The sequence below is a fragment of the Montipora capricornis genome, chromosome 13 (genome assembly GCF_036669925.1).
Source record: "Montipora capricornis isolate CH-2021 chromosome 13, ASM3666992v2, whole genome shotgun sequence".
Lineage (NCBI taxonomy): Eukaryota > Metazoa > Cnidaria > Anthozoa > Scleractinia > Acroporidae > Montipora > Montipora capricornis.
In genome coordinates this window covers 49395468-49410166 of record NC_090895.1, presented here as the reverse complement: position 1 = coordinate 49410166, position 14699 = coordinate 49395468, and the positions used below count along the sequence as shown (strand labels likewise).

Genomic DNA, 14699 nt, shown 5'->3' with positions numbered 1-14699 from the left:
TGTGTATTGGATTTTTGTTGCATATTATACCTTACTTTCTAGTGAGGTTATATTTGTGGATTGTGTTGGAAATAATTATTAATTGGAACTTATACATAAATAGTTACTTCTGCAAGTGACTGTACATATATATTAGTTGTGAATTTGCTATCCATATTAGTTTATCTGCATTATTAAAATGGAGTGGGATACTTTTGATATTTAGTGTGATACATAAGGTTAAACATCTTTAGTATTATTAGTCCTTTAGCAGCTGCTAAGGTTTACTCTTATTTCACTGTACTAGTAATTGGATTTTAAATTATTTTGTCATAATGAGTGCGCGCAATACGCGCACTCTAATCATAAAGTCCGGCTTCCCCGCTGGACTTCCCATGCCGGGGTTGCCGGCATCATCGCGGACTCCTGGCTGATTCTGGTTGATTCTATCCAGGTCTGTCCAGGGGGGATCATTCGTATCCTTTATTGACCCTGCCCGTAAGAAGACCTATGAGGAGGCGGGTCCATAGTTTTTGGAGATGTCAGTTGTGCGGTTATTTCTTCTGCCCCCGTCTCAAGGGTCATGGTATACTTGTTCCCTTTTGAGGGACATACTGATAAGGTTAGGGAGGCCCTAAAATTTTTCGGCGATGTCAAGGAGGTCAAGCACCAGCAGTGGGCGAATGTCCCTGGTGTCTTTACGGGAACGCGTTTGGTGCGCATGGTGCGCAAGCACGAGATCCCACGTAACATCAAGATTGACGGGATCAACTGTCGTGTGTGGTACAAGGGGCAACCCCTTGTTTGCGACATTTGCAACAACAACCATAAAGCTGCTGATTGCCCTTAAAGGGAAAGTGCCGTAGATGCCATGAGGCCGGGCATTTTGTCCGAAACTGTCCGAAGCCTGTGTGGTACGTGCCGGGTTAGACCGGAGACGGACATGGACAGTGAAGATGGCGATAATGTTGATGGCAATGATAATGATGTTAATAATGAAAATGATAATGATAATGATGTTGTCTCTGTTCCTTCCTCCCTGGTGGCTCCGGCCTCGGGGGTGGATGTTGTTTCTGGGGGGGTGGGCTCTGCGTCCTCGTCGCAGTGCTCTGGCTCTGCTGTGGGTCCGCAGTCTATGTGTGTAGATGAACGTGACAATGAGCTCAATGAATTGGTGAGCCAGCCGTGCTGGACAGTGGGTCGGGGGGGGCTGAGGAGAGGGTTCTGGATCCCTCTCCCAGCGGTAGTGTTTTGGGGGCTTCCACGGTCAGGCCGGGGAGTCTCAGGAGGAGGGGCAGGAGTCCTCCCTACCTTTTCTCCCCTTTCGGGGTCTGTGTTACTGTCATCGGGTGTGCCTGAGGTTGGGGTTGATTCGGGGGATGATGCTCTGGCCTCGGTTGTGGATTCTGGACCTTTGCGGTCGAAAATACCGGTCAAAGTTGGGCGCGGTGGTTTGGGGGGGTTGAATCCCCCCACTTGTATCAAGGGAAGAGACTGCATCTATGGTGCAAAAACTGAAGGCATCTCTCCCATCATCAAAGGACGATCTCGTTGCTTCGGCTTTTGTGGTTCCTCTTCCTCCTCGGGTCAGTTCTCGTAGTTCTGGCTCGGGGATGGCCCTCCGTCCGTCCTCTCGTTCCCGGTCTCGTTCCGGTGACGAGAGGACCCCTCCTAGTCCTCTTAGCCCGGATCCTCATAGGTCTCGTCGTCGTCCTTCTTCGCCTAGCCCTGCTAGGCGCCGTTAATTTGCCATTGTCTCGCCACCTTTTTGTTTTTGCCATGGGTTTGTCACTACTTTATTACTTTATTATGGCTCTTACTGTTATTTCTGTTAACGTTAATGGGTTGAGAGATGGTGACAAGCGTCTTGGGTTTCTCCAGTGGTTGTCCCATCTCTCTCCTTCGGTAGTTTGTCTACAGGAGACCCACGCCGTCTCTAATGATGATCTTCTTTCTTGGTTTTCTCGGTTTGGTTACTTGTGTGCTGGTTCTTTTGGTACCAATCATTCTCGTGGTGTGGTTGTTTTGTATCGTTCGGTTTTGGAGTGTAAGTCTGTGGTTTGTGAGTTTGATGGTCGTTTTGTTTTGGTTGAGTTTTCTCTTCGTGGTTCTGTTTTTCGGGTTGCTTCTATTTATGCTCCCAATCGTAATCCTGACCGTGATGCTTTTTTGGTTCGTTGTGTTGACTCTATTGATCCTGCTGTTCCCACTCTTTTGTGCGGCGATTTCAACACGGTCCTGGATCGTGTTCGGGATCGCCGTGGGTCTTGTCCTTTTGATGTCTCTCGTGAAAGTTTTGCTTTGTTGTCGGCTATGTTTTTGGATTGTTGTGTGGTGGATATTTGGCGTGAAAGGCACCCAAATGATTCTGCTTTCACCTGGTTCCGGCCCGATGGGGCCCTTGCTTCGCGCATTGACCTCATCGGTTGCCCGTATGCTTGGGTGCCTTATGTGTCTTCTGTAGACATTCTGCCGTGTCCCTTTTCTGATCATTGCGCTATTTCTTTCTCATGGGCTCCCCAGCTCCGTTCCTCCGGGTCCGGGGTTGTGGAAGCTCAATCAATCTGTTCTGGATGAGGCCGAGTATATCGACCTCATCTCAACTTTCTGGTCTTATTGGCAGTCTCGTCAGTCTTCTTTTTCTTCCCTCACTAGGTGGTGGGACAGTGGCAAATCCCATATTAAACGTATTAGTATTAATTATTGTAAAGGTCGTGGTAAAAGTAAAGTAGTGGAACGTAATATTTGTCTAGTCTTGCTGCCCATTTAAAAGTTCATATTGATTCTGGTCGTCTTTCTTTTCTTCCTGCGTATCTTTCTACTCTGTCTCGTCTCCGTGCTTTGGATGTTGAAGTTGCTCGTGGTGCTCAAGTTCGTGCCCGGTCGAGGTGGGTGGAGGAGGGTGAGTCCTCCTCTGCTTACTTCTTCCGGCTCGAAAAGAAAAACGGCACTGACCGTAATATCTCGGCGCTGAGAGCTAGTGATGGTACTTTGGTTACGGACAAGGATGGGTTGTGTGATGTTTTTCGTTCTTTCTATTCGGATCTTTTCTCTGCTGCTCCTTGTGACTCCAATGCTCGTGCTGAGCTTCTTTCTAACATTTCTTCAGTTCTTCCGTATAATGATAGTGAGGTGTGCGAAGGTCTTCTCAGCCAGGAGGAGTGTTTTGCAGCTCTTCAGGGCATGGCCCGTGGTAAAGCTCCTGGTTGTGATGGCCTTCCCATGGAATTCTATTTAAAATTTTGGCATGTTTTGGGTTTGGATTTGGTTTGTGTATTGAATTCTGCTTTTGGTTTGGGCTGTTTGTCTCACTCTCAGCGCCGAGGTATCATTACTTTATCGTTTAAGAAAGGGGATCGTCTTGACCCTAAAAACTGGCGTCCAATCTCCCTGTTGAATGTCGATTATAAAATTGCTTCTCGTTCTATTGCTGCTCGTCTTCTTAAAGTTATTCATTTGGTTGTTGATAAAGATCAGTCTTGTGGTGTTCCTGGCCGTTTTATTGGTGAAAATGTTGCTTTTCTTCGTGATGTTGTTGATTTTTGCTCTTCTTCTGGTGTTCCTGCTGCTCTTCTTTCTCTTGACCAAGAAAAGGCATTCGACAGGGTTGATTGGACGTTCCTTCGTTCTACTCTATATGCCATGGGTTTTGGGCAGTCTTTTGTGGGTGGGTTAATTTAATTTACAATAAAGTGAGTAGATGTGTAAATGTTAATGGTTATATTTCTAATTCTTTTAGTTTATCTCGTGGGGTGAGGCAGGGGTGTCCCCTGTCTCCCCTCCTTTACGTTTGGTTGCCGAGGTACTTGCATGTAATATTCGTTCTAGTGGTTTAATTTCTGGTTTGTCTCTTCCTGGTTCTTCGTCTTCTCTGCCTGTTATTTCTGCGTACGCTGATGACACTACGTTGGTTGTTTCTTCTGTTCCTGGTATTTTGGCTGTTTTTGATGTCTATTCTTTGTATGAGAGGGGGTCTGGGGCTAAATTAAATTTTGGAAAATGCGAAGGTTTGTGGTTGGGTGGTTGGAATGGGCGCACTGACTCACCGGTGAACATTACTTGGTCATCGGTGAAGGTGAAGGTGTTGGGGGTTTTTCTGGGTCCGGGTAATTTGGAGGAGGACAATTGGAGGCCGCGTATCACCGCGGTTGAAAATGCTTTGAACTCTTGGCGTCAGCGTTCGTTATCCTATAAGGGCAAGGCACTTGTTATCAATGCCTTGGCCCTTTCCCGTGTGTGGTACGTGGCCTCTTTAATCCATGTTCCCCGGTGGGTCAGTGTCGAGTTGAATACGTTAATTTTAAATTTTTTTGGAGCGGTAAGCGAGACTTGGTCGCTCGTCGTGTTGTGGTTCAGCCTTCTTGTTTGGGTGGTTTCTCTGTTGTGGATTTTCAGTGTAAGGTTATGGCTCTTCATGTTCAGTGGGTTCGTCGTTTTGTTTCTTCTCCGTCTTCTTGGGTCACTTTCATGGTTTTTTGGTTTTCTTCTCGGCTTGCCGCTCCTCCGCATCTCGTTTTTTCTGCTCCGCTTTGTTTTTCGCCGGATTCTCTGCCTCCGTTTTATCGTTCTCTGTTGACTGCTTGGCGGGCGTGTAAAGGATCCCTTACAGCGTCTTCTTGGGTATTGGTTCGGGTATTGATTTTTGTCCTGTTTCTACTATGACCACGAAATCTGCTTATTTGTTTCTTTTGTCCGAGAATGCTGTCTCTCCTCATTGTGAGGAGAAGTTCTTTCCTTTGTTTGGTTCTCTTTATTGGTCTTCTACTTGGCGTCAGCTTTTCTTTTTTGATTTGTTATTGATTTGTCTTGGAAAATTTCTCACGGGGTCCTTTACACGGCCGAAAAGCTTGCTGGTTTTGGTTATGCTCTTTCCACTGCTTGTTTTTGTTCTGCTCCTGTCGAGTCTCTTGAGCATCTGTTTTTTCACTGTCCTCTGGCGGTCAGTGTTTTGTCATGGCTTCAGTCTCTTATGTTCTTGGCTTCTCCTCTTTGTCCTTCTATCTTGGTTCGTCATGCGCTTTTTGGTTTCTCGGCTGATGAGTTGTCTGTGGTTCCTCGGGTTTTTGTTTGTATGTTGAATGTCTGCAAGTTTTGTATTTGGGGGACTCGGAATGATTTTCGTCTTAGGGGTGTTCGTCCTTCGGCTGTTGACGTTATGGAGCGTGTGAAGTCTCGGGTTCGGTTTAATCTTCCGTTGTTTTTCCGTCGTTTCCGGTCTGATCGCCGTCGTCGTTATTTTGTCCGTCAGTGGGGTGGTCGTGGTGTGGTGGCGTCGTTGCGTAATGATACTCTGGTTGTTCACATTTAGGTGCTGGTTTTGTGTTGCGTGTGCATGTCCTGGCCTTTTTTTCGGGGGTGAACCAACGCCTTGGCGCTGGGTAAGTCGGTTGACGGGTGGCCTTTTGTGGGTCGCTTTTCACCCTTGTGCTGGGTTGTGTTTGTTTTGGTTTGTCCAGTTGTTTTGAGTCTTTTTTGTCGTTTTGTCGAATTGTCATTTAGGAGTGTAAGTCAGGCGAGGCATCTCCTAGGTGCAATTCCTCGTTTGTGTGTTTGTCTTTTGTTACTTGTTGGTAGGGGCGGGGTTCGATTCCCCGGCGAAGTTGGCGTGTTGGTGCACCCCCGTTTGAGGTGAACCGTTGTGTTTGACGGATTCGTCGTTATGTCTGGCGGCCATTGCACTCACCCTACCGGGGGGCCAGCCATTCGCCTTAAACATAAAAAACTTACCTGACGCGGGAGGCACTGTGATCAGGGAGGCAGTCCTCTCAAGGTGAGGCTCTTTCATTGCACTTCGATTGGGTTGACCCTTGCGATTACCCCAAATGTGGGTAACTCGAGCGTATAATTTCTGGTAGTGGGGACCTGCGTTCGCGCTAGTCCCCGCACCAAACCCCGGTGGCAAAGTTGGCTAATGGGAAGGTTTGTTGGTAACGTTTCAGGCAGGGCAGGGAAGGAGATGCGGTGGCGGTGTAAGGACTAAGGAAGGTGAGTTGTATTTGTGAAGTCCACTGCTGAAATTGTAGGTGAATGTTCCGTACTTGGTGCACTGAAAAACTGTGATTTCATTTCTCTCATTCTTGGCCGTACAGAGAGGGAGACGACGTGTTTATTTCAGCCGCATCGATTTCCATCGATAGACGAGTGAGACAAGAAAATGCCAGCGGGTCGAGCTCTTATCCTCGTGCATCGTTTCGAAAACGTAAGTGGATGTGTGTTTGTACTGCTCCATCGCGATAGATTTATTTTGCGTTGTGTTATGTTGCGTTCTGGAGAGCCCGTTTTGCATTGAGTAACTGAGGACCCGCCAGATCAGTTGGCGTTACATTTCTGTGGCCAACACTTTGTGGTTTCTCTATGTTATCAGTTAATTGGATTGTTATCATAAAAAGTAAATCTTTCATGGTCAGGATAGTGTCTTATCGGCCCTTTGAATACGTACTGTCCGTGTTGAGCAGGGAACAGTAAGACTTTGAAGTGCGCTACGTCACGTAAGTCACGTTTTCGCAAGATCAATGTTGTAGTGTTGTAGCCTTCGTTGTATACATATCATCCGGGCTAGGTTAACTTCCATCTAATGCATAACAGTGCATGCATTTTTTACTTGTCGTATCCTGTTCTTTGCTCACACGAAAAGATACGTTTCATGTCATAAACGTTGGATTGATAAGATCTCGCGCGCACGCGCTCCCTTGGGAATACAAGTTCCACTTTCTCGTGTGAACTATTTTGTTTTTGTCGTATGTCTCATCTTTGACATATCGTTGGCATGTTGTGTTCAAAAAACCTGGTTTGGAATGTTCTTTCATTGAAAGAAACTGAGATTTTTTGAGATAATCAAGTGTACAGAAGGAAAAAGGGAAGCCTACAACACGGGGTATTCCCAGGCGGTCTCCCATCCAAGTACTAACCCCGCCCGACAGGGCTTAACTTCGGTGATCGGACGAGAACCGGTGTTTTCCCTGTGGTATGGTCGTAGACAAGTAATTTGCCGTGAAAATTAACTTTGTTATAAGGGAAAATGAAAACGAGGTCAGAGCAAGCACAATGTGCATTTGTCCTCTTGCCGTCAACGCAAGTGCCATGCAATGCTGGTGCTGCTGCCCACTGTACAAGAGCGATCGTTGTGTGCGCCTCGCTTTCAGGTTGGCTTTGGGCATTCCTTCCTTGGCACGGATTGTAATCGGACCACCATATCTCGTGGCCATGAGACTGGGAGCACCTTGTCCGCCGTGAGCATTTACGGGCATCCGCTTCTCGGCCTTTTGGCTAAGATCAAGTGTAGTATCTGTTCTTATCAGCTTAATATCTGATACGCTGCTCATCGAGCAGCTCATATATTAAACTGATTTTTGGAACGGGCCGTGGAAAAGAGGCTTGCCTCGTCCCGGCCACGGGTTGCCTCGGTATAGCACTACCTCCGAGCGTGGCCCACTTCCCTCTGGGGAAGAAATAATCAAGTGAAAGCAGAAAAAGTGACCAAGCAACCAACCTTCACATTCTCTTCTCTTTTCTAGGTAGCATAGCAGCGAGTGGACAGCACGACACGACAGGACGAGGAGCACGTGACCTCCATTACCACATGGTATGCGCAGACAAGTTGCGTTTTGCGGTCCCGGAGAGGCTGAAAAGGCATACTTACCTGACGCGGGAGGCACTGTGATCAGGGAGGCAGTCCTCTCAAGGTGAGGCTCTTTCATTGCACTTCGATTGGGTTGACCCTTGCGATTACCCCAAATGTGGGTAACTCGAGCGTATAATTTCTGGTAGTGGGGACCTGCGTTCGCGCTAGTCCCCCGCACCAAACCCCGGTGGCAAAGTTGGCTAATGGGAAGGTTTGTTGGTAACGTTTCAGGCAGGGCAGGGAAGGAGATGCGGTGGCGGTGTAAGGACTAAGGAAGGTGAGTTGTATTTGTGAAGTCCACTGCTGAAATTGTAGGTGAATGTTTTCCGTACTTGGTGCACTGAAAAACTGTGATTTCATTTCTCTCATTCTTGGCCGTACAGAGAGGAGACGACGTGTTTATTTCAGCCGCATCGATTTCCATCGATAGACGAGTGAGACAAGAAAATGCCAGCGGGTCGAGCTCTTATCCTCGTGCATCGTTTCGAAAACGTAAGTGGATGTGTGTTTGTACTGCTCCATCGCGATAGATTTCTTTTGCGTTTGTGTTATGTTGCGTTCTGGAGAGCCCGTTTTGCATTGAGTAACTGAGGACCCGCCAGATCAGTTGGCGTTACATTTCTGTGGCCAACACTTTGTGGTTTCTCTATGTTATCAGTTAATTGGATTGTTATCATATAAAAAAGTAAATCTTTCATGGTCAGGATAGTGTCTTATCGGCCCTTTGAATACGTACTGTCCGTGTTGAGCAGGGAACAGTAAGACTTTGAAGTGCGCTACGTCACGTAAGTCACGTTTTCGCAAGATCAATGTTGTAGTGTTGTAGCCTTCGTTGTATACATATATCATCCGGGCTAGGTTAACTTCCATCTAATGCATAACAGTGCATGCATTTTTTACTTGTCGTATCCTGTTCTTTGCTCACACGAAAAGATACGTTTCATGTCATAAACGTTGGATTGATAAGATCTCGCGCGCACGCGCTCCCTTGGAATACAAGTTCCACTTTCTCTCGTGAACTATTTTGTTTTTGTCGTATGTCTCATCTTTGACATATCGTTGGCATGTTGTGTTCAAAAAACCTGGTTTGGAATGTTCTTTCATTGAAAGAAACTGAGATTTTTTGAGATAATCAAGTGTACAGAAGGAAAAAGGGAAGCCTACAACACGGGGGTATTCCCAGGCGGTCTCCCATCCAAGTACTAACCCCGCCCGACAGGGCTTAACTTCGGTGATCGGACGAGAACGGTGTTTTTTCCCTGTGGTATGGTCGTAGACAAGTAATTTGCCGTGAAAATTAACTTTTGTTATAAGGGAAAATGAAAACGAGGTCAGAGCAAGCACAATGTGCATTTGTCCTCTTGCCGTCAACGCAAGTGCCATGCAATGCTGGTGCTGCTGCCCACTGTACAAGAGCGATCGTTGTGTGCGCCTCGCTTTTCAGGTTGGCTTTGGGCATTCCTTCCTTGGCACGGATTGTAATCGGACCACCATATCTCGTGGCCATGAGACTGGGAGCACCTTGTCCGCCGTGAGCATTTACGGGCATCGCTTCTCGGCCTTTTGGCTAAGATCAAGTGTAGTATCTGTTCTTATCAGCTTAATATCTGATACGCTGCTCATCGAGCAGCTCATATATTAAACTGATTTTTGGAACTGGGCCGTGGAAAAGAGGCTTGCCTCGTCCCGGCCACGGGTGCCTCGGTATAGCACTACCTCCGAGCGTGGCCCACTTCCCTCTGGGGAAGAAATAATCAAGTGAAAGCAGAAAAAGTGACCAAGCAACCAACCTTCACATTCTCTTCTCTTTTCTAGGTAGCATAGCAGCGAGTGGACAGCACGACACGACAGGACGAGGAGCACGTGACCTCCATTACCACATGGTATGCGCAGACAAGTTGCGTTTTGCGGTCCCGGAGAGGCTGAAAAGGCATACTTACCTGACGCGGGAGGCACTGTGATCAGGGAGGCAGTCCTCTCAAGGTGAGGCTCTTTCATTGCACTTCGATTGGGTTGACCCTTGCGATTACCCCAAATGTGGGGTAACTCGAGCGTATAATTTCTGGTAGTGGGGACCTGCGTTCGCGCTAGTCCCCGCACCAAACCCCGGTGGCAAAGTTGGCTAATGGGAAGGTTTGTTGGTAACGTTTCAGGCAGGGCAGGGAAGGAGATGCGGTGGCGGTGTAAGGACTAAGGAAGGTGAGTTGTATTTGTGAAGTCCACTGCTGAAATTGTAGGTGAATGTTCCGTACTTGGTGCACTGAAAAACTGTGATTTCATTTCTCTCATTCTTGGCCGTACAGAGAGGGAGACGACGTGTTTATTTCAGCCGCATCGATTTCCATCGATAGACGAGTGAGACAAGAAAATGCCAGCGGGTCGAGCTCTTATCCTCGTGCATCGTTTCGAAAACGTAAGTGGATGTGTGTTTGTACTGCTCCATCGCGATAGATTTCTTTTGCGTTGTGTTATGTTGCGTTCTGGAGAGCCCGTTTTGCATTGAGTAACTGAGGACCCGCCAGATCAGTTGGCGTTACATTTCTGTGGCCAACACTTTGTGGTTTCTCTATGTTATCAGTTAATTGGATTGTTATCATAAAAGTAAATCTTTCATGGTCAGGATAGTGTCTTATCGGCCCTTTGAATACGTACTGTCCGTGTTGAGCAGGGAACAGTAAGACTTTGAAGTGCGCTACGTCACGTAAGTCACGTTTTCGCAAGATCAATGTTGTAGTGTTGTAGCCTTCGTTGTATACATATCATCCGGGCTAGGTTAACTTCCATCTAATGCATAACAGTGCATGCATTTTTTACTTGTCGTATCCTGTTCTTTGCTCACACGAAAAGATACGTTTCATGTCATAAACGTTGGATTGATAAGATCTCGCGCGCACGCGCTCCCTTGGGAATACAAGTTCCACTTTCTCGTGTGAACTATTTTGTTTTTGTCGTATGTCGTATGTCTCATCTTTGACATATCGTTGGCATGTTGTGTTCAAAAAACCTGGTTTGGAATGTTCTTTCATTGAAAGAAACTGAGATTTTTTGAGATAATCAAGTGTACAGAAGGAAAAGGGAAGCCTACAACACGGGGTATTCCCAGGCGGTCTCCCATCCAAGTACTAACCCCGCCCGACAGGCTTAACTTCGGTGATCGGACGAGAACCGGTGTTTTCCCTGTGTGGTATGGTCGTAGACAAGTAATTTGCCGTGAAAATTAACTTTGTTATAAGGGAAAATGAAAACGAGGTCAGAGCAAGCACAATGTGCATTTGTCCTCTTGCCGTCAACGCAAGTGCCATGCAATGCTGGTGCTGCTGCCCACTGTACAAGAGCGATCGTTGTGTGCGCCTCGCTTTCAGGTTGGCTTTGGGCATTCCTTCCTTGGCACGGATTGTAATCGGACCACCATATCTCGTGGCCATGAGACTGGGAGCACCTTGTCCGCCGTGAGCATTTACGGGCATCGCTTCTCGGCCTTTTGGCTAAGATCAAGTGTGTAGTATCTGTTCTTATATCAGCTTAATATCTGATACGCTGCTCATCGAGCAGCTCATATATTAAACTGATTTTTGGAACTGGGCCGTGGAAAAGAGGCTTGCCTCGTCCCGGCCACGGGTTGCCTCGGTATAGCACTACCTCCGAGCGTGGCCCACTTCCCTCTGGGGAAGAAATAATCAAGTGAAAGCAGAAAAAGTGACCAAGCAACCAACCTTCACATTCTCTTCTCTTTTCTAGGTAGCATAGCAGCGAGTGGACAGCACGACACGACAGGACGAGGAGCACGTGACCTCCATTACCACATGGTATGCGCAGACAAGTTGCGTTTTGCGGTCCCGGAGAGGCTGAAAAGGCATACTTACCTGACGCGGGAGGCACTGTGATCAGGGAGGCAGTCCTCTCAAGGTGAGGCTCTTTCATTGCACTTCGATTGGGTTGACCCTTGCGATTACCCCAAATGTGGGTAACTCGAGCGTATAATTTCTGGTAGTGGGGACCTGCGTTCGCGCTAGTCCCCGCACCAAACCCCGGTGGCAAAGTTGGCTAATGGGAAGGTTTGTTGGTAACGTTTCAGGCAGGGCAGGGAAGGAGATGCGGTGGCGGTGTAAGGACTAAGGAAGGTGAGTTGTATTTGTGAAGTCCACTGCTGAAATTGTAGGTGAATGTTCCGTACTTGGTGCACTGAAAAACTGTGATTTCATTTCTCTCATTCTTGGCCGTACAGAGAGGGAGACGACGTGTTTATTTCAGCCGCATCGATTTCCATCGATAGACGAGTGAGACAAGAAAATGCCAGCGGGTCGAGCTCTTATCCTCGTGCATCGTTTCGAAAACGTAAGTGGATGTGTGTTTGTACTGCTCCATCGCGATAGATTTATTTTGCGTTGTGTTATGTTGCGTTCTGGAGAGCCCGTTTTGCATTGAGTAACTGAGGACCCGCCAGATCAGTTGGCGTTACATTTCTGTGGCCAACACTTTGTGGTTTCTCTATGTTATCAGTTAATTGGATTGTTATCATAAAAAGTAAATCTTTCATGGTCAGGATAGTGTCTTATCGGCCCTTTGAATACGTACTGTCCGTGTTGAGCAGGGAACAGTAAGACTTTGAAGTGCGCTACGTCACGTAAGTCACGTTTTCGCAAGATCAATGTTGTAGTGTTGTAGCCTTCGTTGTATACATATCATCCGGGCTAGGTTAACTTCCATCTAATGCATAACAGTGCATGCATTTTTTACTTGTCGTATCCTGTTCTTTGCTCACACGAAAAGATACGTTTCATGTCATAAACGTTGGATTGATAAGATCTCGCGCGCACGCGCTCCCTTGGGAATACAAGTTCCACTTTCTCGTGTGAACTATTTTGTTTTTGTCGTATGTCTCATCTTTGACATATCGTTGGCATGTTGTGTTCAAAAAACCTGGTTTGGAATGTTCTTTCATTGAAAGAAACTGAGATTTTTTGAGATAATCAAGTGTACAGAAGGAAAAAGGGAAGCCTACAACACGGGGTATTCCCAGGCGGTCTCCCATCCAAGTACTAACCCCGCCCGACAGGGCTTAACTTCGGTGATCGGACGAGAACCGGTGTTTTCCCTGTGGTATGGTCGTAGACAAGTAATTTGCCGTGAAAATTAACTTTGTTATAAGGGAAAATGAAAACGAGGTCAGAGCAAGCACAATGTGCATTTGTCCTCTTGCCGTCAACGCAAGTGCCATGCAATGCTGGTGCTGCTGCCCACTGTACAAGAGCGATCGTTGTGTGCGCCTCGCTTTCAGGTTGGCTTTGGGCATTCCTTCCTTGGCACGGATTGTAATCGGACCACCATATCTCGTGGCCATGAGACTGGGAGCACCTTGTCCGCCGTGAGCATTTACGGGCATCCTGCCAAAAGTACTGAGATTCTGTTAAAAAATTACAAAATGTTAAAAACCACCAAGTGGTGGCACTTTATGTAAAGTGGCTGAGAATACAGGTGTGCGTCGTAAGGGGTACTGTTTGCTAGTGGTGGTACCGACAGTCTTGTTTCTTCGGGTGTTTCCTCCATCCTCCCAATCTGTTGAACCTTTGGAGGTGGAAATGGTTGAGGTATCCACTCCTCGTAAACGCGGTTGTGATTCCGTTGAGAACCTCCTCTGATAGCTCTTCTGTTACTCCTTCCCGGAAGGCTCTTACAAAGGTGGCTAAGAAGAGCGGAGCTGCGCCCTCTTCTACTAAATCGAAGACTCGTGCTTCAGCTGATACTGTCAAGTCTGCGAAGCACGAAGGTTTGCCTGATGTGTCGTTTTCCCTCCCCCAACGCAAAGCACGTACATAGTTACTCTTTTACTGTACTCCATTATGGCTCTGTCAGTTGTCTCAATTAACGTCAACGGTCTGCGAGACCAGTCTAAGCGAGCTGGGTTTGTACAGTGGCTTCATTCCTTGCCTGTTGTTTCCTGATGTAGTGTGCCTCCAAGAGGCCCACTGCATCTCCCTCAGTGAGTGTCAGTCCTGGTTTCCAGTCATCTGGTCTTTCCGTTGTGGTGTCTCCGGCTCTAATAAGTCCTTGTGGTTGTATGTTTTTGTTTTCGTCCAGTGTTGTCCCTTGTTAAATCTCTTCCTCTGATAGTTGTGGTCGGTTTTTGTTATGTGAGTTTTCTTTGCGTGGCGCTGTGTTCAGGGTTGCTTGCATTTATGCTCCCAATCGTAACCCTGATCGTGATGCCTTCCTGGACGGGGTCTCTTCCCGATTAGACCCTTCAGTTCCCACCCTCCTCGCCGGCGATTTTAATACCGTCTTTGATCGCGCTGCTGACCGTGTGGGCTCCGTGGTCGGTGATACCTCGCGTGAGAGTGTTGTTGCCCTTGGTCGTCTTTTTGACGATGTCTGTTGTATTGATATTTGGAGATACCTCCATCCGTCTTCCTCCGCCTTTACCTGGACTAAGGCGGATGGCTCTATCTCCTCCCGTATAGATCTAATTGGGTGCCCTTATGTCTGGGTTGCGTCTCTGTCTCTGTTTGTGAAATTCTTCCGTGTCCGTTTTCAGACCATTGTGCTGTGTCCTGCTCTCTTACTGTTCCTGACGTTATTCCTCCTGGTCCGGGGCTTTGGAAGCTTAATACCTCAGTCCTGGAGGAGGAGGAGTACTGGTCTGTCGCCTTATTTCTGACTTTTGGGCCGATTGGAAGGACTGTAAGCTCTGTTTTTCCTCTCTTTCCAAGTGGTGGGATTCCGGTAAAGCAAAGATCGAAGGGCATTACGGTATCTTACTGTGTGCGCCGGTCGCAGAAAGAATCTTGGTCACGCGATTTGTTGGCTAGTTGGCGGCACACCTCAAGGCACGGCTTGATGCTGGTTGCCTGTCTGTTTTAGGTGTTTATCGATCCACCCTTGAACAGCTTTCCGCCTATGACATCAGGGCTGCTCAAGGTGCCCAAGTACGGTCACGTGTGTCCGATGGGTTGAGGAGGGCGAAGTCTCATCGGCGTACTTTTTTCGTTTAGAGAAGAAACGGTCTGCTGACCGGTGGGTTTCTGCGCTTCGGAACCCTGATGGGTCCATTGTTTCAACACCTTCTGATCTGTGTTCTTCGTTCGCCACTTTCTACTCCTCT

The 14699-nt window shown here is 47.4% G+C and overlaps 11 non-coding genes and 1 pseudogene across 11 annotated transcripts; 8 read left to right on the top strand and 4 right to left on the bottom strand.

Annotated features, from left to right (window-relative positions):
* Positions 1 to 829, top strand: part of LOC138030935 (acid-sensing ion channel 2-like) — an 8681-nt pseudogene extending 7852 nt beyond the window's left edge.
* Positions 830 to 5698: 4869 nt separating this feature from the next.
* On the top strand, positions 5699 to 5862 carry LOC138031008 (U1 spliceosomal RNA). Its single transcript, XR_011128117.1, has one exon. It is a non-coding gene; the product is annotated as a U1 spliceosomal RNA (small nuclear RNA).
* Positions 5863 to 6838: 976 nt separating this feature from the next.
* On the bottom strand, positions 6839 to 6957 carry LOC138031082 (5S ribosomal RNA). The gene has a single exon (XR_011128181.1). It is a non-coding gene; the product is annotated as a 5S ribosomal RNA (ribosomal RNA).
* A 268-nt stretch (positions 6958 to 7225) lies between these two features.
* LOC138031040 (U2 spliceosomal RNA) lies at positions 7226 to 7416 on the top strand. The gene has a single exon (XR_011128147.1). It is a non-coding gene; the product is annotated as a U2 spliceosomal RNA (small nuclear RNA).
* Positions 7417 to 7610: 194 nt separating this feature from the next.
* Positions 7611 to 7774, top strand: LOC138031098 (U1 spliceosomal RNA). The gene has a single exon (XR_011128197.1). It is a non-coding gene; the product is annotated as a U1 spliceosomal RNA (small nuclear RNA).
* A 983-nt stretch (positions 7775 to 8757) lies between these two features.
* Positions 8758 to 8878, bottom strand: LOC138031096 (5S ribosomal RNA). The gene has a single exon (XR_011128195.1). It is a non-coding gene; the product is annotated as a 5S ribosomal RNA (ribosomal RNA).
* A 269-nt stretch (positions 8879 to 9147) lies between these two features.
* Positions 9148 to 9338, top strand: LOC138031037 (U2 spliceosomal RNA). The gene has a single exon (XR_011128144.1). It is a non-coding gene; the product is annotated as a U2 spliceosomal RNA (small nuclear RNA).
* A 194-nt stretch (positions 9339 to 9532) lies between these two features.
* LOC138031012 (U1 spliceosomal RNA) lies at positions 9533 to 9697 on the top strand. The gene has a single exon (XR_011128120.1). It is a non-coding gene; the product is annotated as a U1 spliceosomal RNA (small nuclear RNA).
* A 981-nt stretch (positions 9698 to 10678) lies between these two features.
* LOC138031094 (5S ribosomal RNA) lies at positions 10679 to 10798 on the bottom strand. The gene has a single exon (XR_011128193.1). It is a non-coding gene; the product is annotated as a 5S ribosomal RNA (ribosomal RNA).
* A 267-nt stretch (positions 10799 to 11065) lies between these two features.
* Positions 11066 to 11261, top strand: LOC138031046 (U2 spliceosomal RNA). Its single transcript, XR_011128152.1, has one exon. It is a non-coding gene; the product is annotated as a U2 spliceosomal RNA (small nuclear RNA).
* A 194-nt stretch (positions 11262 to 11455) lies between these two features.
* On the top strand, positions 11456 to 11619 carry LOC138031005 (U1 spliceosomal RNA). The gene has a single exon (XR_011128114.1). It is a non-coding gene; the product is annotated as a U1 spliceosomal RNA (small nuclear RNA).
* A 976-nt stretch (positions 11620 to 12595) lies between these two features.
* On the bottom strand, positions 12596 to 12714 carry LOC138031080 (5S ribosomal RNA). The gene has a single exon (XR_011128179.1). It is a non-coding gene; the product is annotated as a 5S ribosomal RNA (ribosomal RNA).
* Between the last annotated feature and the right edge of the window lie 1985 nt (positions 12715 to 14699).